The 19514-nt window shown below is 45.3% G+C and overlaps 1 protein-coding gene across 2 annotated transcripts in view; it reads left to right on the top strand.

The window, feature by feature from the left end:
• Fili (Fish-lips) overlaps positions 1-19514 on the top strand; it is a 78434-nt gene that overhangs the window by 34467 nt on the left and 24453 nt on the right. The window contains exon 2 of one of the 2 annotated variants that reach the window (XM_015185024.2): positions 5191-5235. The exons of the other annotated variant lie outside the window; for it this stretch is intronic. The gene's annotated coding sequence lies outside the window, so the exon portion shown is untranslated. The remainder of the gene's footprint in view (positions 1-5190; positions 5236-19514) is intronic. 2 annotated transcript variants of the gene reach the window in all.

The following is a 19514-nucleotide window of genomic DNA, read 5'->3' on the forward strand; positions in this document are numbered from 1 at the left end:
AAATTAGCAAAAAAATTAGATATGAAAAGATTGACCACAAAAAACAACATCCAATACTAAAAAACAATACCAAAAATAGTAAGAGCTTGCAAGAAATACAAATAAATATACATATGTATATTCCAATAAAAAAAAATACAAAAAAGTGCAAGAAATGCAAAAAAAAATAATATAAATTCCAGTAGCAATAAAATGCAAGATATACAAAAAAAAATATATTAATGCCAATACCAAAAAAATTCATGATATACAAAAATATACATAAATTCCAATAAATTAATAAAAAAAATAGCAAAAAAATAAGAGCTTGACAGATATAAAAAAAAAACATCAAATACAAAAAAGAGTACCAAAAATAGTAAGAGCTTGCAAGAAGTACAACAAAATAAAAATTCCAATATAAAAAAAAATTAAATCATACAAGAAATACAGATTTTACGAAATTCCCGAAATATATGTTAAATTATGCACAAAAACAAAATATATAAAAATTCTAAAAATTGTAATGCAAATTATTAAAAATTATTCTTGAAGTTGTGTACTTTCCCAAAATAATTTTTCTCAATAATTTCTTAAACAAAACAATTTCACAATTGCTCTCAAAAAAAAAAAAAACAAAGAACCGATAAATTTTAATTACATTTTGGGGAAAATTTCTTCATGAAATGTAAATTAAAATTGTAATTTTGGTGATTTTTTGTGCTTTTTGTGGGGCGAGTGGGCAATAAATTAACAGCCTGCATGGAAGTATATTCAACGGAATGAGCGTTGATATGAGCCCAAGGCAATTGGCGGCTTGGAGTATTCTTTGGAGATCATTAAATGCACTTGGGGGCAGCGACAGAGTGCGAAGGAGGAAGCGAAAGGGATGCCAAAGAGAGAGAGAGGGAGGGAGTCAGTGAAGCGATCGTTGCTTTTGCATTAATTTCACATGCAATTTACGCTGATTTATTTGATCTGCAAGCCCATGCCCTGGTCATGTCGATGGCTCTCATGGCAGGACAGGCCTGTCTATATATCTGGCTGTGTCTCTGTCTCTGTCCTCTGTCTTCTGTCTCCTGTCCCCTGGCTGTCTGTTTGTCACTCAGCCGCAGCGATCGGTAGATCTCTCAAAAGACCTCTTCCTAAATTGGCTGCAACCGCAAAAGAGGTCTGTGGCTCCTGCCGCCTGCCGCCTGCTCGCCGCCTGCTGCTGCTGCTTCTGACTGTTGATTTGATCGATTTGTGTTGATTGCCTGTCAGAGTGGCAGGGCAATACAATGGCTTGTGGATGCCAGAGGGGGGGGCGGCAAGGACAGGGCTCTGGGGCTGGCTCTCCTGTTAGGTGTCAGTCGGGGCAGTCAAGTGTTAAATATACGTATAGAAATATATGCATGGGGCACCAGAGTTTATGTTAACTAAAAGTGCATAAAATGCGCTCGAAAAGGCCAAGATTCAAAGTCGAAAGTCGCTTCAGTCGCTTCTGTCAGTCAGTCATTCATTCACTTGGCTCTGGCTTCTCCATTGCCCCCTTTTCTGTGGCAAGTGTGTGCCTGGCTTGGCCTTCTTGGCTTGCTTTCTTTGGCGGAGAGTTTTGTAAAATTATATGGTTTTTTTCGGGGTCCCTTTGCTTAGATTTATTTAAATTTAAAACCTTTTTCAGGCAACTCTAATTAATGAAGTTCTTTCCAAAGATTGCTTGTCCGCTGAGCCATGACCATCCTGGAGTTTCCCTTTTGAATGCCATTTCATTGCATTTTCCCTCATTTTCTTTGCCCCATCCATGGCTACAGCGTACTTCAATTTATTGTGTATATATTTGAGATTGAGAGAGAGGCAGACCCGTAGTAGTTCTTTCTGCGTTATCATTCTAACGTAATCTTAATCACTTTGCCCAATGTTCATTCATCCACATCATCAATTTCCTTCTTCGGGGCTCCTGCTGCAGCTGAAAAGGGGCATCCCCCCTCGAACCGATGTCTTGGGTTCGCATTTTGAGGGTCCGTCGGTGGCTATCTCTTTTCTGCTCTGCTGGCCGTCTCCTTTGCTCCGTTAGCCATCTCTTTTGCACTGCCTTTGCTGCTTGCCGCCGCTATCAGATTTTCAACGAGAGAGATTTGATACACAAAAAGCACGAGTAATATCTCCCCCGTAACTCCTTCAATCGTTCCACACCCATCACTCCTGCCTTTCCGCTTTCCTCTACATATTTTTCCATGCTCGTGCTTTCCCGATTTTCCTTTTTCTTTGCTGCTGCTGTTACCAATGCATCAGTCAGCTGACAACGCCCTGAACTTCACCTCTGGCCTAAGCCCTGCCACTGCCCTGCCCCTGCTCTCCTCTTACCAAAAAAACAGCATTTGCTACTTAATAGTTGTGGGTCTTATCGGTTCGCAATCTGCCTGTTTCGACCCCTCTATGGGCCAAGTTAGTTAGCCAGACAACAGGGCCCAGAGAGAGGGAGAGAGGGAGAGCGAGAGAGCATTTGGCCATATTAAAAATGTATATAGAAACTCTTAAACAAACCTTCCTTTGGCCAGGAATCAAGCAGAGATGGTCAGTGGTAGTCCAACTCCTCCCTCGTGCTGCCTCTGCCGCTTCTGGCCTGGTCGAATCGGATCGGGTCTGGTCCCGGTCCCGGTGCCGGTCCCGGCTGCTCCTCTTATAGATTTCAATAATAGATTTTTCGAGCTGGTTTCCTTCTGGTTGCATATCCCGCAGCTCCCGCAGTCCCGCCACCCGACGACTGTCTGCAATTTTCGTTCATTCGGCGTGCAAAATTGTTTTTCTTTTGGCCATGAACCCGCGTGCTGACGCTGACGGCTTCTGGGGCTCTTTGCTCTCGGCCCTGCCCCTGCCTCTGCCCCTGGCCCTGGCTCTGGGTCTACTTCTAATGTGTTTCTTTTGTTTCGTTTTTGGTTTTCGGTCGGAATGCAGCTGTGCGTTGAACCTTTTGCCAATTGCAATTGTTTCGTGGTGCGGTGTTGCTGTTGCAACGTTGCTGCTGCTGCTGCTGCTGCTGCCACAATTCGTTGCCTGCTTGTTGTCCACTTAAAGTGCCACATTTGGTATAGGGAATGCTGAATGCTTGAGAGGTCAAGCAGAGACTGGAGGGTCCCTAACCCTCATTTGTTGAAAAGCTCTTCGTGGCAACGACTTCTGCAACTCGTATCTGGCTTTAATGCTTATTTGAGGGGATTTATATGGCCATCTCATTGGGTAATCGATAAATGATGCAGCAATGAAAGCGGATGGTTGCATAATGTTGCATATTGAAGGAGGAATCTTCTAATGACAGCCATCGATGTGCTAATAACGATCAAATCTTATTTCAGGCGCAGGAAAAGTCAAATCTTTTACTTTCGTAAATTTGTTGATCGATTTATGTGTAATAATCGATTGATCGATAGATATTTTAACTGAAATTTTTTTCTGGCAATCCTTTCCCGCCTTTAAGCCACAGAAAGTCCTGTAATGCCTTGCAATTTCTGCTTATAGTCTTTAAATAAAATTAATTGCTTGGAAAATTGCTAATAAGCTGACAGAGAGAGAGAGAGACAGGGAGAGAGCGAGAGCGTGTGAGAGCACATCAAAAAGCGACTAACCAGAGATTAAGATAGTTCCACAAGGGCCACGCGTGGGTGTGACTTCCTGCAGATCTGCCCCCCCCCCCTACCCCCCCCCCCCCCCCTTGGAGCAAAGTTATCCCCCATCCACCTGGGGGCAAAGATTGAGATTAGCTAGCAAGGAAAGATGCGTGGCAAGGTGAGCCAAGAAGGCCTGGCCAACAGAGAGGCATCTCGGGAAGCATTTTGTCCCGGGGTTACGTTTAGTAAGTGTGAATTTGGTGCCATCAGAGCTCCACCGCTCCACCGCTCCACAGAGGGTCAAAGACAAAAGTCAACGGAAATGTGCGAGAGCTTCGCTCGGGGCGCAGCTAAAATTGCCAATGAAAATAAGCGTAGATTACGAGTAGAAGAACTCGGCTCGGTCTCTGGGCCATTCCCATTCGCATTCCCATTCGCATTGCCGTTGCCATCAAGCGAAAACCCATCAAAGTGTAATGAGAAAAAGTTAACTTCGCTTCCAGGCATGCCCCTTCCTCTCCCCTTCCCCTTCCCCTCCCCATTCCTTTTTCGATTCCCAGCCCCCTTGTTGTTGGCTTGTGGCGGCGTGTGTCTCTGATTATCCCTGTTCTCGCCATGCCCCCGGGTTGGGGGTCATTATCTGCTTCGAAACTGAAACCAAAGATCCCGTGGACACATGCTGGTCAATCTAAGGGCTAACTGCTTCTCTTTAAGTTGTAAAATCTAAAAGCAACGCATAAACAGGGCCCAAGTGGCGGGGCGGGAGGGGAGATCCCAGCGTTTGGATAAAGTCATTTCTGGAATGGCTCTTTTTGGGTCTGGAAATTGAAAACTTGAAGGGGAAGGCGGGAGCACTTTAGCTGGAAGAAATGTCTTCCGTTTGAACCTTATGAGGCCCTTCTTTTGAGGCTTTAAAATCTGTTCAAATGCGTTGATCTCTTCCATCATTCTACGCCCCTTTCATTCTCCTCTTTAATCCAGTTCTTTCCGTATTTTTGCTCCACAACTTAGCTGCTTCTTCGGCTCTTCTTCCCACCATTCTGTGCCCCAATTCTTCGGCTCTTCCTCGGCTCTTTTTCCCTTCTCTGGTATGCCCCAAATCTTCGCTCGACCTCACTTTCCATTTCGCACTTCAAGCCCAAAATTAACCCAAAAAATATGATGTCTTATGCAACGTCAGGGCCGTCCATTACCCCAGTAAAAAGGGAAATCAATTAGGCACAGTTTGGGGGCTCAGTAGATCATTAATTTTGGAGGCTGGCCAGAGACACATCGTGTAAAATCATCAAATAAATCCATGTCAAAGTTCGGCACAACATTAGCGGATAATTAACACGCCCCTTTTGCCAGGGTGCGGCCTCCACTGCTCCACCACTGCTCCTCCACTGCTCCTCCCCTGCTCCTCCACTCTTTTGGCCAACTTTTGTGATGCAAATGAGAGGCGGCCGTCTATCGTTGCGCTGTTGGTGGTCCACCCACATGTCCCATCCATCGCTGACGTATACCCCGTAACACTTACTCGTATCTCTCGTCGGAAATTATACTCCGATTTGTGTGCATCGATTAATCGGCATATAATTCATTTTCTTATCATCTTTCCCGCTCTTTTTCTCTCTCGTTGCAGGCGCCTCTTTTCGAAAACAACCATCACGAATGCCTTGATTTTGAAGTGAGTTTTGAATAGTTTTTGTTTTTTTTTTCAAGTAATTTGCATAAATTATGTGGCGAGATTGCATTTTCCAGGGGCGTGGCATCAAGGTGTTGTGACACCGAAATCCATAAATCAGTTTTGCTGGGGGAGGGTGGGCGGAGGGGGGGGGGGGTGGATTCAAAGTAACACGGAAATGGAATTCCGTAATTAGTGCAACAATTAATGAGGGGTATTTATGTCAACGTTTGGGGAAGGCGGAAAATTCTAGAGTTTAACATAAATCATCTTTAAATGGGGTTTTAATGGCATTTCAAGGCCTTGGTTTTACTTTAAATCTGTAAAAAAAAAAGAAATATTAATCGAGAACTTATCGATAAATTTAAAGGAAGAGAGGGAAATCCTGCATTGCCATTTGGTATGCCAAAAACTGCATGATATTGCCAGTTAATCGAAAAGTTATCAATCCTAATCGATCATAAGTGTCTACCGCATGAAATGCACTAAATTTTGATCGATTTGACGATGATTTCAGCACGATAAGTCGCATATATCGATAAGCCTCTGCCTTTCCCAATCCTGTCACTCGTATGTCGTCTCCAGAGAAGAATTCCATTAACCAGAGGATCAGCCCACACGAAAACCGCTTCATCGGGCTTCACACGCCTCTACTCCATCAGATGTATGCTGGCCAACTCAGACAAACTGTTGGCTCTCAGACGACTGTCTTAATGATGCCCAGATTAATGTGGGCCCCACAAGGAAAAGCCAACCAACCACCGCCTCGGGAGAGGCAGTTTCCGCGGTGGAAAACCAACTGCGGGCAGCGAGCAATGCCTTTTTGGTGCCAAAAACTGAAACTTTAACTATTTATTACCCGCCCCGAATGGCCCCAAGGGGACGGGGGGACGGGGGGACAGTCTGGACGGCTGACTGAATGTCTGGATATCTGCGAGCATTCAAATGCATTAGCTCCAAATGTCCGATATGACGGCCACGGCCGTCTTGTCGTCTCTCCATCTCCCATCGGACTCCTGCGTCTCCGCCAGAAAGCTGCCTGTGGAGTGCACTCCGAGTGTGGCTAAATGGTTGAGCGACAGGGGAAGGGGCAGGGGCAGGGGCAGGGGCAGGGGAAGGCCGTAGTCAAATTAGCGCCTCGGGCTGCTCCTCAAATCCATCTGCCGTGCCGCCCTGACATTGAAAAGGGTCTAATGGGTCGGTCGGTCGGTCGTCTGGTTGTCTGAAACTTTTGCCTCTCACTGTTTTGCTGTTGCTGGTTAATGATGCCAACAGCAGCGGCAGCGGCCAGGTTTGTTAATCGATTTATGATGTTTGAGAAAATTAAATGTGTCTGCCCCCGAATGGGGCAAATGATAAGAGCACAACCTCCGCGGCCGCAACAGAAGCCGTAAGGCCAGAGCGACACAAAAGTCGACTTTCAAATGCCACCCAAGGAGGCTCCTCCGAGCCTCAAATTCGGTAACTCGAACAGGGGATACTCATTAATAGGAGTCCGTCTTCCAAAGAGGAACTATCTTGGTTGATTTTGGCCTCAAAAAAGCTCCAATTTTGCTGCCTATCCGTGCACGGATAGATCTAATATGTATCTATCATCATCTCTGCGCATCTTTCCTCCTCTAGGACTTGCAGCACTTGCAACTTTAAAAACTATTTCCCCCCAAAGAGCAATCTGAAGAGGGGGAGTGGGGAGTCACAAAGTAGCGTAAAATAACAATAAACAACAAATAATCATGTTGCTCCCAGTCCAAGTCGAAGGCGAAGTCGAAGTCGAAGTTCTTGCGCTTCCACTCAACTCTTCTCGTTCCCCCCGCTCTCCCCCCGCTCTCCCTGGAGAAGCCAATCATGTGTAAGATTGCTCCATGTGGCATGGGGCAGGATGCTGTCTGCCGCCTGCCGCCCGCCGCCCGCCTCTTTTCCAACTATTTGGCCCCAAAAGGAGCATCCAGTGCAGCAGCAATGAAGTTGTCGATGCGGAGGCGCCTTTCGAAATGTCAACGAAAGTGAAGGAAGCGACGAGCAACAAGAATCCCCACCCCCCCCCCCCCTTCCAACCTGCACAGCAGACGCGAAAGTTCTTTCATTAAATTCTTTGCTCTCAAAGAAAGTGAAAGTAAATAAACACCTCAATGTGGGGAAATAGTAGAAAATAGCTTTAAATTTTAATTGATTTTCCCAGTATTCAGAGAGAGCTGTTCGGAAAATCTGGTTTCATTCGTAAATTCTTCTACAAGGCATAGAGTCCCCCCCCCCCCCCCTCACCCTGTCGGAGGGTCCCTCTCGCCGCCCCTCACAGAGATTTCCAGTGTTGTGTGGGTGTTGATTTGTGTTTGTCTACAGCCTCCGCTCTCCTCTCTCCTCTCTCTGAAGCCAATTGAAGGCGACACTCGAGTGTCGGAGTGTGGATTAAACTCCGCCGGACTTCGGGATTGGCATTGAAGTGTAATCAGTGTAAGCTGTCAGAAAACAGTTTCAACTTTAACAAACAAACAAGAAAAAAACGCAGACCTACTCGCCGATTCATTCATTAAATTTAATGCCCAGAAAAAAAAAAGCTGCCCACAGGTTCTCCGGCCATCTATTGAGACACATAATCGTGCCACACAATTGGTCCACCAGGCGGGGGCCGGGCCCCGGGGGGGATAGCAGCCAATCCTCCATCAATTGGCCTCGACCAACTACCAAAAAAAAAGAATAGAGAAGTGTAGGAACAAATTCCGTAACAAATTCTAGAGAAAAGTAACGGCATATGGGATACCCTGGCCGTTGGGGGAAGCATCTTAAAGATTGCTGCCTTCGTTGGCTTGCAAGATCTAAGGATTGGTGCTCCAATTAAATCCTTAAAAATTAAGGGAATATCTCGGGATCAGATATGAATGAATATCTTTGGGATCGACTCACAATTGGAGCACCCTGTATGCCGTAAAGAGGCGACGACTAAAGTTGTTGCAATTGAATTTGCATAAATTGTGGCCGTTGAGTCGAGGCGAGTCGTTGAGTCGTTGAGTTCTCCTTCTGGTTACTGGTTTGCGTCTGCGGTTATGCAAATGCCCTCCCCCCCCCTGGCACACACATATGCCCCCCCCCTAGTGTGCATTTGAAAATGCATAAGATTTATCCAAAGATTGCTGTCCATTAATTCAACTTGGATTTACTTTTAGCATATTTTACTGCTGCTGCTGCTGCTTCATCCATGAAGCCGGACCATAGAGAGGGACTCTTTTTTGCATTCGCATTCACAGTTCGATTCCGATTCCGATTCCGATTTGGAATACGCAAATAATTCGTGTGGGGCGGGGGGGTTTTTTTTTGCATACGCCTCCCCCCCTTACACGCCCTGCCCCTGCCCCTCTGCTTGTACGCTTGCAATAAATTTGCATTTACCCACAAAATGTTTTGAACTATGGGGTTTCGGAGTTTCGGTTTGGGGTTTACCTTGCGTTTCGATTTATTTGCGGCTGAATTTATTCAAATCGTTGTCCACATCCCATACGTACATGGCCTGTGACTGGGTAGGGATCTATCTGGTGGCATCTGGCATTTCATTCGGTCATATTGATTAGTTTCTGATTGCTGGCATTTGGCTCCAAAGATGACCTTTTCGAGCCATCATTTGAGTTGCTAATTCGTGTGGCACTTGCCCCAAAGGAAACCGAATTCGCAATGGCATTGAAAAGAAACGCTTGAGAGATGATCTACGTGGCATGAAGTCTTAAAGTTAGCCCTTGAGAAGGCTTCAAACTGAAGTGAAACCTTTATTTACCACAGACAATTTCTGGCCGAGACACTTGCGGTTTTCGTATCTTAAATCCACTTTTCTGACAGGCCTAAGGTGACATTTTCCATTACATTTGTGTCAAAATCATCCAAAATGGAACCAAATATAAAACCCCCCAAAAAAGATACAGAACTGAGGAGAGAAGACCAAAAAACTAAATAACATTTTAGTGGACAGGAAAAATGTGAGGCATTTAAGTGAAGTGCAAAAGAGAAACCGCAGCCGGCAACCGCATCCGATGGGGAAATTTGTGTGTTAGTTTTCCCGCAGGGCAAAAACAAACAAAATAACACACACACAGACGGACACACACACACTGGCACACATGAAAATTTAAATCCATTAACTGGTCAGAATTTCATACACAATTTATGAGGAGGAAAACAAGCCGGTCCCAGTCGGTGACACATAGATACACATGTATATGAATACATATGTATATGTATTGGTGTATTTTTGAGGATTTAATAGCAACCACAGCAGCGGCCGACCGACTTTAGGCCTCTTTGAATAAACAAAACAAACACACACACTCGTGGCAATAAAACAACACCCAAAACTGACCAATAAACCCGGAATAAACCCGAAATAAACCCTGAAATGTCCCCCGGTAGGAGTTCGACAATCGACAACGAAAATAGTTTTCCAGTCGGTGGAGCCTTGCCTTCTTTTGGGGGCTTCGAGAGTCCTCGAATAAAGTTGGCACTTTGCACACGATTGGGCCTCCAGTGTGCCACAAGGAATGCCTTAAATATTTCATCATGTGAACTGTGGCGGCAGTCAATTCTAGACACAGAGGGTCAAAGGGGTGGGGGGGGGAGGCTTCTCCTTCTCCACAAATTCCCTTTCGAGGGTGTTACCTAGTCGACTCCTGCACTGTCCCTTCATCGAGTTGCCACAAGTTTGTGCAGGCCTCGTTTTAGATATTTTGTCCAAAGAATTATGTACATTTTATAGTAGCCTTCGGGGGCAGGGGCAGGGGCAGGGGCTGGGGCTGGGGCAGGGGCAGGGGCACTGTTGAAGGGCTGAAAACCATTGAAGCAAACACAACAAACAGCCGGTGGAAGAGGCTCGTCCAGGAGCTATTGATTCCGAAAAGTGGTGGCAATTATTTCGGGGGAATTGTTGCGTAACAAAAAAGCCAGACCAATGCCTGAAGTTGACGGAAAATAACCTGAAATTATAGAGAATAACCCGCAATCAGAGGAGCAGACAACTAAAGACTGATACGATTTGGGCCTGTAATCAGATAGGGGACACTATTCTTGGGGTCTTCCCGCCTGGAGCTCCAGTGGAGAGTCCGGCCAAAGCCGCACGCCCACAATTGGCAAGCAAATTAGCCACGCCCTGCCCCTCTGCGGGGACCGAATCACTGAGCCCCAACTAATGCGATTCATTTGCGTGTAAACCAGCGAAAAGCAAAACTTTTTGCGCCACCTTTCGGCAGCGCCAATAGGAAAAGCGGATTGGAGCAGATCTGGGCCATCAATTTTGGTGTTTCTTTTTTTTTGTCGCTGGCAGATAAATGCAGCGCACGATTCTCAGCCAGTGTTGGAGGCTCCGAAACGGAAAGAATATCCGTCAATCCACCAGGAAGTCGAAGAACGAGCTCCGAGTGGCAGGGAATCAGTCAAGCCATGCCCCCTACATCCCTGTGGCAGCTGCAACACTACAAAAAGGTTTTCTTTTTTTTTGTTGCTTGAGAATATATTGTTTTTTTATAATTAAATATTAAAGTGATGAAAACCAAGGCCAAGTTATTTAAAATTTTATTTCATGATTAAAAAACAATTCAACTACCAGTAGGTGGCATTAAAAAATCGATCTCAGTTCCATTTGGCTCTTGAATGGGCTCAAAGTTTATTTGAAAAGAATCTTCCCATTCAGCCAGTGATCCTACGTTTGGTCTTATCAGTATGTCTCGCACTGTAATGACAGCACAGATTGGGCAATATTTTTCAATAAAGTGCGATTCCTTGAACGTGGAGTCTTGCGGCGTGGAATACTGCTTTTTAAGGTCGCACCCATCCCATTTCGAAGGCCCAAAAGTGCTTGGAAGAGGACTCGGAGAAGACAATCGTGTACACAGTACAAAAATGAATAATTGTAATGGATAATGGTAGCACACGATATGGAAATATATTACAAAATGTTGCAGTATCCACCTGTAGGTTGGAACCCTGAATAATCATCTGTAATTGGCTTCAAGTTGGCTTCGATGCTGAGTGCCATGCCCGATGCCCTGGCAATGAACTTTAGTCCACAGGAGAGAGAGAAAGCGAGACTCTAAGCCTTAGAAAGATGGATTTTGCACTGCGGTTGAGAGTTTTCCGCATCGCAATGCAGACAGATCTGAACCCAACCATTAGCTATCCGATCCAGCCGGGTCGACGAGCATAGGCCGATCTCTGGCGATCATAAACATCTTCGGAACACCCAAGGGGTCGTTTTTTTTAGCTCTAGATACTCTAGACCTCCCCCGATCGAGGGGCAATAAATCTCGATTCGATTAAGTAAATACATTTGCAGCCATATTTATGTGGAGTAACTTTTGGCAGCATTTGTTTTATGTCTTTTGAAATTTGTCAATTTGATGTGGCACACATTTTGGGTGGTTGGGGAAAACATTCGAATGGATGGATGGATGGATGGATGGATGGATGGATGATGATGATGTTCCACGATATGCCTTGATTTATTGCGGCTGTTTTTTGGATTTACTTGTTTTCTGGCTGTGAAATGTTTTAGAGAGATACAACTGGAAAAATCTCCACAATTATTCGTTTGTTGCAAATGAAATGTTTTATTTAAATAAAGCGGTCAAGGATTTCACTTTTATGTGAATTATCTCGAATTGCTTTCCTTTGACGCTGACCAAATCCTGACTTTTTCCCAGGCAATTAATTTTCATTTAATTTACCATCATTTAATTCCGGTTTATTTACTCAAATGTACAAATGTGTGGAGCTATGGCGGAGCTCCCTCTGTCTGCCTGCCTTTTATTCACATTGAATCAATTAAAATATTCTGCATAAAAATCTTCTAAAAAAAAATGGAACAGGGGGGAGGACGATGCGATGCACATGTGCAGCGGCGCATGGAGTGGTTTCAAGTTGAGAATTTTCATTTCGAAATAATAAAAACCATCCAAAACAAAAGCTCCACGAGCTCCACCTCCACAGGACTTGTCTGCTCTGTCCTGACAATGACAGGGAATTGAGTCCAACAGAGGCTTGTGCTCTGTGTCTGAGTGTGTGTCCCCTTGGCTTTTGTCTAATTGTCGCTGTAGCACCAGACACCCACCCACCCAACCAACCAGCCTCCCAGTCCCCCCCATCATCATAATGCAGTCCCAGTGCTGGGTGGGGGGACCACCCCAAAGTCTCTCTCGCCCTCTCTTGTGGAGTGCATGGAAAAATGTGCGCATATGTTGCAGGGGGTGGTTGGGTTTCAAGATGGGGGTGGACCTGCCCCCTCCCTCAGCCACCGTGCGTGTCTGTGTGTTGGCAAACAAATTACAGCTGTTATTTTCAAATCATTTGGGGCCATAATTTACGTCTGTGTTTGGGGGGCCTTGCGTGTTTGTGGCCCTCCCCCACCGCGCCCCCTCCGAATGGCCAGGGGCGGGCGGGGGGCTTGCGGCTGGTTGCGTCTGCTGTCAAAATTAATTTGGCCTGCAAAAAAGGCGCAAAAATTAAGAAAAATATTCCTAGTAGGTGGTGGAGGAGGGGGAGGGAGCTTTATATATCTCTGATACTCTGCCCTTCAAAAACCATTTCGAGTTTATTTTCAAATAAATCCCAAACGGTGTTTGCATATTTGTTAATTCACGCCATAAAACATAACAGAGAAAGAGAAAGAGAGAGAGAGAGAGAGGGAGAGAGAGAGCGACTGTACACACTCGTAAATCAAATATGCGACACGGCCGCATCCGCGACGGCCTCTGCACTTGCCACCTCGTATTGTAAGTGCCTCAAACCCCTCCCCTCACCACCCCCCCTCCCCGCACATCAGGTAGGTTTTCGCATTTTCCGTGTTTGGCATTTCAATTGGAAAATGTGCCCACATTTGCAGCGAAAGAAGTGCGGATTTATGCTATAATTTTTTGCCGTATTTTTTTGTTTTATGTGCCTAAAAGATATATGTATATACCTACATATATGTACGTGTATATATTGGCACACATCGGACACACCCTCAGGCGGCGTTTCCCGGCCACCAAAAGGAAGATAACAATCATTTTGAGTGTTTGCTTTTGTTTTTGCGCTCGCTTTTTATGGATCTACGGAGGAGCCAAAAAAAAAGAAAAAAATGCATTAACATTAATGCCGCTGCCGCTGCCGCTGCCGCTGCTCCCTCTTAATACCCTGTATTCGAAGGGTAGTACTGCACCAGCGGAGAGGGAAAGCAGCTCCAAGAAAAGCCTCTGGAACTAAAGACAGATCTATGTGAAATACAGGGTATCCCTCAGTCCATGCTTCTCTCAACTGTCTGTGTGTGTGTGTGTCTTTTTTTTTTCATTACACAAAATTATTTAATTTCCTGCAGGCGGCACGCAATTTGATGAGCAGCTGACAGACGTCCCACCACCCCCAGAGGGGGGGGTAGGGGATAAAACGGGCAGGAGGGCAAGACGGTGGGTGTTGAAGGGGCGTGGCGGCAGGATGTGCAGGCGTTTTGTCTTCTTCTACTGCTGTTGATGATGATGATGATGAGGCTCCCTCTCGCTCTCCCTCTCGCTCTCCCTCCACTTCCCCATTGAAGAATTTCCTTTTTCGAATGCGAAAATTCTTTTCCTTCGTTTGTTTAACGTTTAACGGAGCCAAGTTAATGACTTATGTGGGCCATTAGCATTTTTATGCGGCGAAAATGAGGAAAATATTCCCCAAGAACTTTAAGCTTTTGCAAGGAAGAAGAAAACCATGAGAGTTTCCTTGAAGAAAAACCCACAGGGATTAAGCAAATGAGATTCACACAAAATATACCTTTAAGCTGTCTTTGTGAGTCCCCAAAAGAGCGAAATTCAATATTTATTCAAGAGACAGATGTCTCCAAGGGGCCCGGGGGGGAGGGGACAAGAAGAAGTGCATTCACTTAAGCAGCAACAAAATCTGTTTGTAATAATAATCATCAAAAGCAATAGCCTCAACTGGTGGCAGCTTCAGCTGGCATCTCATCTACATTCATACCGTATATGTGATCCCCCCGCCTCTAGATATTCCACTTGACTCGAGATTGATATGATATACAAAATTGCATTTATAAGCAATCATGTCAACGCCCAGAGAAATATGAAAAGACATGGCAGGGGCCCCAAGGCCCAAGGCAAGGGGCAGGGGGCAGGGGCGTGGGGTACTATTTTTGCCAAAAGGGAAATTTTCACACCTACGCAACATGAAATCGAAACGGGGTAGAGACTTTCGGAAGGCAGTCCTCGAGCTCCATGCCCCATGCCACATGCCCCACAGGAAATGCATCCCACTTCACTTTTGGTGTCAACTTCTGCACCTTGCCCCCCCTACCCCCCACACACAAGCATCTTTCGGGGGCACATCTTAGCTTACAAGTATTTGGCGCCATTAAAGAATATTTCTTCTTTTTTTCCGAGCGAAACGAGAGGAGACACGTTTTATGCTTGTTTTTGTCGCCGTCAGCCCGAGGGCGGGATACATTTGAGTTGGAAAATAAATTCCCCCCTAAGGTGACACATGGCTGATGCTTCAGAGGGAGGGGTGCGATGGGAGATGGTGGAAGAAGGGTGTACAGACAGGAGCAAAGGGTCGATAAGTTGCATTTTCTGTTGAAATTTTTGTGTGTTCAGCATTTACCAGTATTTCAGAATTTCTTGGCAGATTCTTTTATAGATTCTATAGATTAAAGACCCAGAAACCAACGGCTACTAGTGCTGTAAAACATCCATTGATATATTTGATATTTGTCCTACCTGGAATTTCTGTGCACCGCGCATTAGCCGCTTCAAAATATCGGCATCTATGATTCTTAGTAGATTTTTGGTAGCGGTGAAGCGCAACTTTAAAGATACGCTCATTGGCAGTGGGTATTCCGATTCTGTGATGCTGCCTGGCCTGATGATGATGATTTATGAGGTCCTGGCTGCTGGATTCTGGGATTATTCCACATTTTGCATATCACTTTCACTATCACTTTCCCTATTTCTTGGCCCTTGGCAATATTTAAACAAACAAACAAAAAACAAAACACTTCATTTTTTTTTTTTTTACACACACTTTAACTTTTTCTTGGCCCTAGGTAGTTTTTACCAAATAAAAAAAAAACACTTTTTTACAATTTTTGCTTCCCTTTTTTTACCACACTTGCATTTTTTACATTAAAGTGACCTTCTATTCATTCCATTTTCTGGCCAATGGGAATTTTTACCACATTAAAAAAAAAAGCTTAATTTTTTTTTTACACACACTTGCATTTTTTTGAATTAAAAATACGAATTCCTTAAATTGACATTCTTGGCATTTGGTAGTTTTTACACCTTAAAAAAAACATTTATTTTTTTTACACACACTTGCATTTGAATTTGAATTGAATTTTCTGGCCCTTGGTAATTTTTACCACGTAAAAAAAAACATTATTAAAACACAGCAAACACAGCATTAAAAAAATACATTTGGAATTTTTTAGCACATAAAAAAAAACACATTTAATTTTTGTTTTTCATTTTAAAAATGTTCGTTCGTTGGAAATAAGAGACTTAGGTTCCTCAATAATGTACGCTCATTTACTGAACACTGCACAGCACTACACTTCACAACACTACACTACACTATACACACACACACACACACACACACACACACACCTTTAATTGCCGCCTTGTACTGATGATTCATGATGATGATGCCTTGAAGTGATGATTCTTTGCCTGAAATATAAAAAAAAAAATATATTTAGTAAATATTATATTGTGCAATAATTAATAGATACAAAATAATAAACATTAACAAAAAAATTTAAAATCTCTTCTACGTTTTATAGATCCAATTCATGCAATAAAAAGTATAACCCATACCCTTGATACGATCTGAAGAAGATATTTCCAGGAAGCCGGGGCTTTCGCACCTGTCTCTATCCAATTGTGCCCTCAATGGCGCTAATTAAGATGGAAACTTTCCTATAAACTTGAAATTCAATCAGAAAATTGCATTTACGAGGCCCCAATGAGTGCTGCTAATGAAACAACTATTTATGGCACTCCAGAGATTCGAAGAGAGAGAAGCTGCTTTTCTTTTTAGTTTCCCAGGGAAAAATTTAATTTCTGTCTTGTTTTAACAGCTCATTAGCAATGCGCCGCGGGGGAGGCAGAGAGGGGGAGAGACCAGGATGGAGAGGGAGATGGGCGACCCACGACTGCATCTTTCAGAAGCTGCTTAAAAGCCAATCCAAAAATAAGTGGATTCCTGTCCGGGAAGAGCATTTAAAAGCCCAAAGTGTCAGACTGTCAGTCAGCACGGCACTTGTGCTCAATCAGCGGGGAGACGCGGCATCCCCGAGAGAGCGGGGTGCGGGCTGCGGGGAGAGCACTGTGTGGGCGTCTAGCCATAACTCAAATCATCCGAAGAGCGGTGGCAGTGGCAGTGGCAGTGCCACAGTGGCAGCAGCAGGGCCTAATGAAGTGTCTCAAAGTATCTGCTAATAGGTGAGAGACAGTGACAGAAAGGAGCAGCCGGACCAGGGGCAAGGGGCAAGGGGAAGGGGAAGGCAAGTAGGAGCCTGAACCCAAAACTTCACCTCACTTTTATGGTCAGCATTAAAAGGAAATCTTTTTTCTCCCCGTTTTTATGGCTTTAAAGCCGAACAAAAAGCCGGTAGACAAAATGCCAAAAGCTTGTTAGGAGGGAAAACGCTTGATTCGGTGGAAAGGCATTTACATTTTGACTGCCGCCGCACTCCCCCTCCACAGCAGCGGCAGCGGCAGTATCGGCATCAGCAGCAGCATCATGCCACATCAATCAGCGGCGGTGGGCAACATTAAAATGGTAATTTTAAACCGCGAGTGTAGCCCCAGGGCCAAATGAGAGAACTCATCATGCCGACGTTTTAATGATTGGCCGCTGGCTGCCGCCTTCCGTGGGTCCGGCTTCCAGGCGCTCCATGCAAATGGTATCCTCTGGAAACTCTCTCGTAAATCAAGGCTGCAACACCTTAGCCATCCACCAAATGATGGCCAAAAGGTGCTGCCCGACTGACTGCAGTCCCAAGTCGTAAAGTGTTTTGAGAAATGTCACCCGTGGGGCGTTTTTGTCAATCCCCCAAGAAAAGTGTTCAATCAACTGTCAGCATCATCCGTCCATGACAGGGAATACACTCCTGCTACTGGCTTCTGTCTTCCGATTGAATATATCTTTGTATCTGGCAGGAAGGCGCGGAAGGCAAGGGAAAACTTTACAAATATTTATGGAAATTTTAGCGTTGGAGCAATCCAGAGTGCACCCAAAGCCAAAGCTCTGTTAAATGTATTTACTTTGTAGTCGAATCGTAGTTTAAGCCCGTCCATTGCCATCCGCTAACGAGTGCCTGGCCAATTAGTCATTCCATAACTCGGTGTAAATCAAGGACAATGCTTGGAGCCACTTGAGAAGCATTCAAAATCCGCTTAGCATCAACCGGCGGAAATCCCAGCAAATGAACCGCAAACGAAGCTGAAATAACAGGCGGGAGGGGGCGGGTGGTGGAGGGCCTCCTGTGCGTCCGCCCACGCCGCAAGCTGAAAGTTTCCCATCATCGGTGGGAGAAGCAGTAGCAAAATTCTTTCTCAAGTGTCTCATATGACAGACCCCGGGACCGGGGACCCCACCCCCTAGACCTTTCTCGAACCAGTTAGCCGCCACATTGAACTCGAGTTTGCATTGACGCCGAGCGGGGCTTCTGTCATAATAAAACACTTACGCGATGCACTCCCCCGTAACCGAATACTTTTGATGGAGAGTGCGAAGCAGTGGCTCATGTTGCCCCCCCAGGCAATCCCCAGGGGGGATTTCTGATTTACTTTCAGAGCTCCTTCGCTGTCTGTCGGGGAACCAGAGAACTTTCGGGGGAACCTCCACAGATGGAGAGACACAAAACAAAAGAAATTTAACTGGCTCTGGGACCTGCCCGGCATTCCCCAAACAATTTCTGGGCTTGGGCAATTATTTGTCTAAAATAATTGCCAATTGGTCGCTGAATTCCAGCCAACGAAAGCACACAATAGAGAGACAATCCAGACGAGACATCAAACAGTCACAGCCAGAGAAACGGAGAATCGAAAAAGGAGCTTAGAGGGCTTTCGGCTTTGATTTTAGGGCGGTGGGGGGGGCCGCCATGCACTTGTCTGCTTGTTAGTTGTCCAGCGACTTCCGTTTCCGCTTTCCGAACGAAAACCTGTTACTGTTGCAACTCCTTGGGGCTCGGACCGTGTCTGGCATTGAAATGAGAACAAAAGCCAATGGCAAAGTCAAAGTGAAAGCCAAATCGTGGCGCGAAATTGGCAGAAAAGCATAAAGCCCTGAAAAGGGGAGAATGGAGACAGACCGGAGGTGTAAAAGGAGACAGAGTGGAGGTGAGAGTGGAGACAGGAAAAAGGCAAAAGGGAGAAGGCAAGTCCGAGGTAAATGGCGAAGAAAAAGGATTTCTCGGGTTACGACCATCATTGGTATTTTATTAATAGCCAGGAGAAAGGACAGGACTCAGACTTCCATTCATATATCGCCACCAAAAAAAAGGAGGTAAGGAGGAGCTGCTGCCCCCCTCTTCCCCTCACCCTGGATCAAACTTTTTGCTGTGTGGCTGCTTTTGGCGTTCATTTCGTGGTCTAGGTCTGGCTCTGGCTCTGGCTTTGACTTTGGCCCTTGTCTGGCGGCCCCCCCGAAACAATAACCACAAAGCAATGAAATCGAAAAACGTGCTACACGCTACACGCTGCTCTCTCTCTCTCTCTCTCTCTCTCTCTCTCTCGTCCTGCTCCCTCCGTTGCCCATTTTTATTTGCCGTCTATCGACATTATTGACTCTGGCCCTCCACCCCACTGCCACACTGCCTCTCTCGCCAGCTGTGACCAGCAGCCGGGGAGCAACTCTCTGCTGGGAAAACATTTTAAGAATGAGAAGAAAAAAGGCTACAAAAAAATAATATTTCTCGCTTACGGGGGGCTCTCCATTTCAGCCCCCCTCTGCTCGTCCCTCTGCTGTTTGCATTTCAACTTTCGTTTTCAATTTTCTGGGATTTCTCTGCTCTTGGGCTCTGGCGCTGGCCTTTTCATTGTGCCGCCCCCATAAACAGGGTGTAAAGTGCACCTGAACTGCAGACAATGGGGGCCCAGACGAGGTGGCAGGTGGTCTGTGGCGGGCCGAAAGATATGTTTGGGGGGGAGGAGAACAAAACGGTTTCTGCTTAGCGGTTAATGAAAAACTTTGATTGACCTTTTTCCTTGAATTCAGGAGAAGAAATAATACACAAAAATGTATGGAATGCACTGCAGGTGTTTTGTGAT

Source organism: Drosophila pseudoobscura, chromosome 3 (genome assembly GCF_009870125.1).
Source record: "Drosophila pseudoobscura strain MV-25-SWS-2005 chromosome 3, UCI_Dpse_MV25, whole genome shotgun sequence".
Taxonomy (NCBI): domain Eukaryota; kingdom Metazoa; phylum Arthropoda; class Insecta; order Diptera; family Drosophilidae; genus Drosophila; species Drosophila pseudoobscura.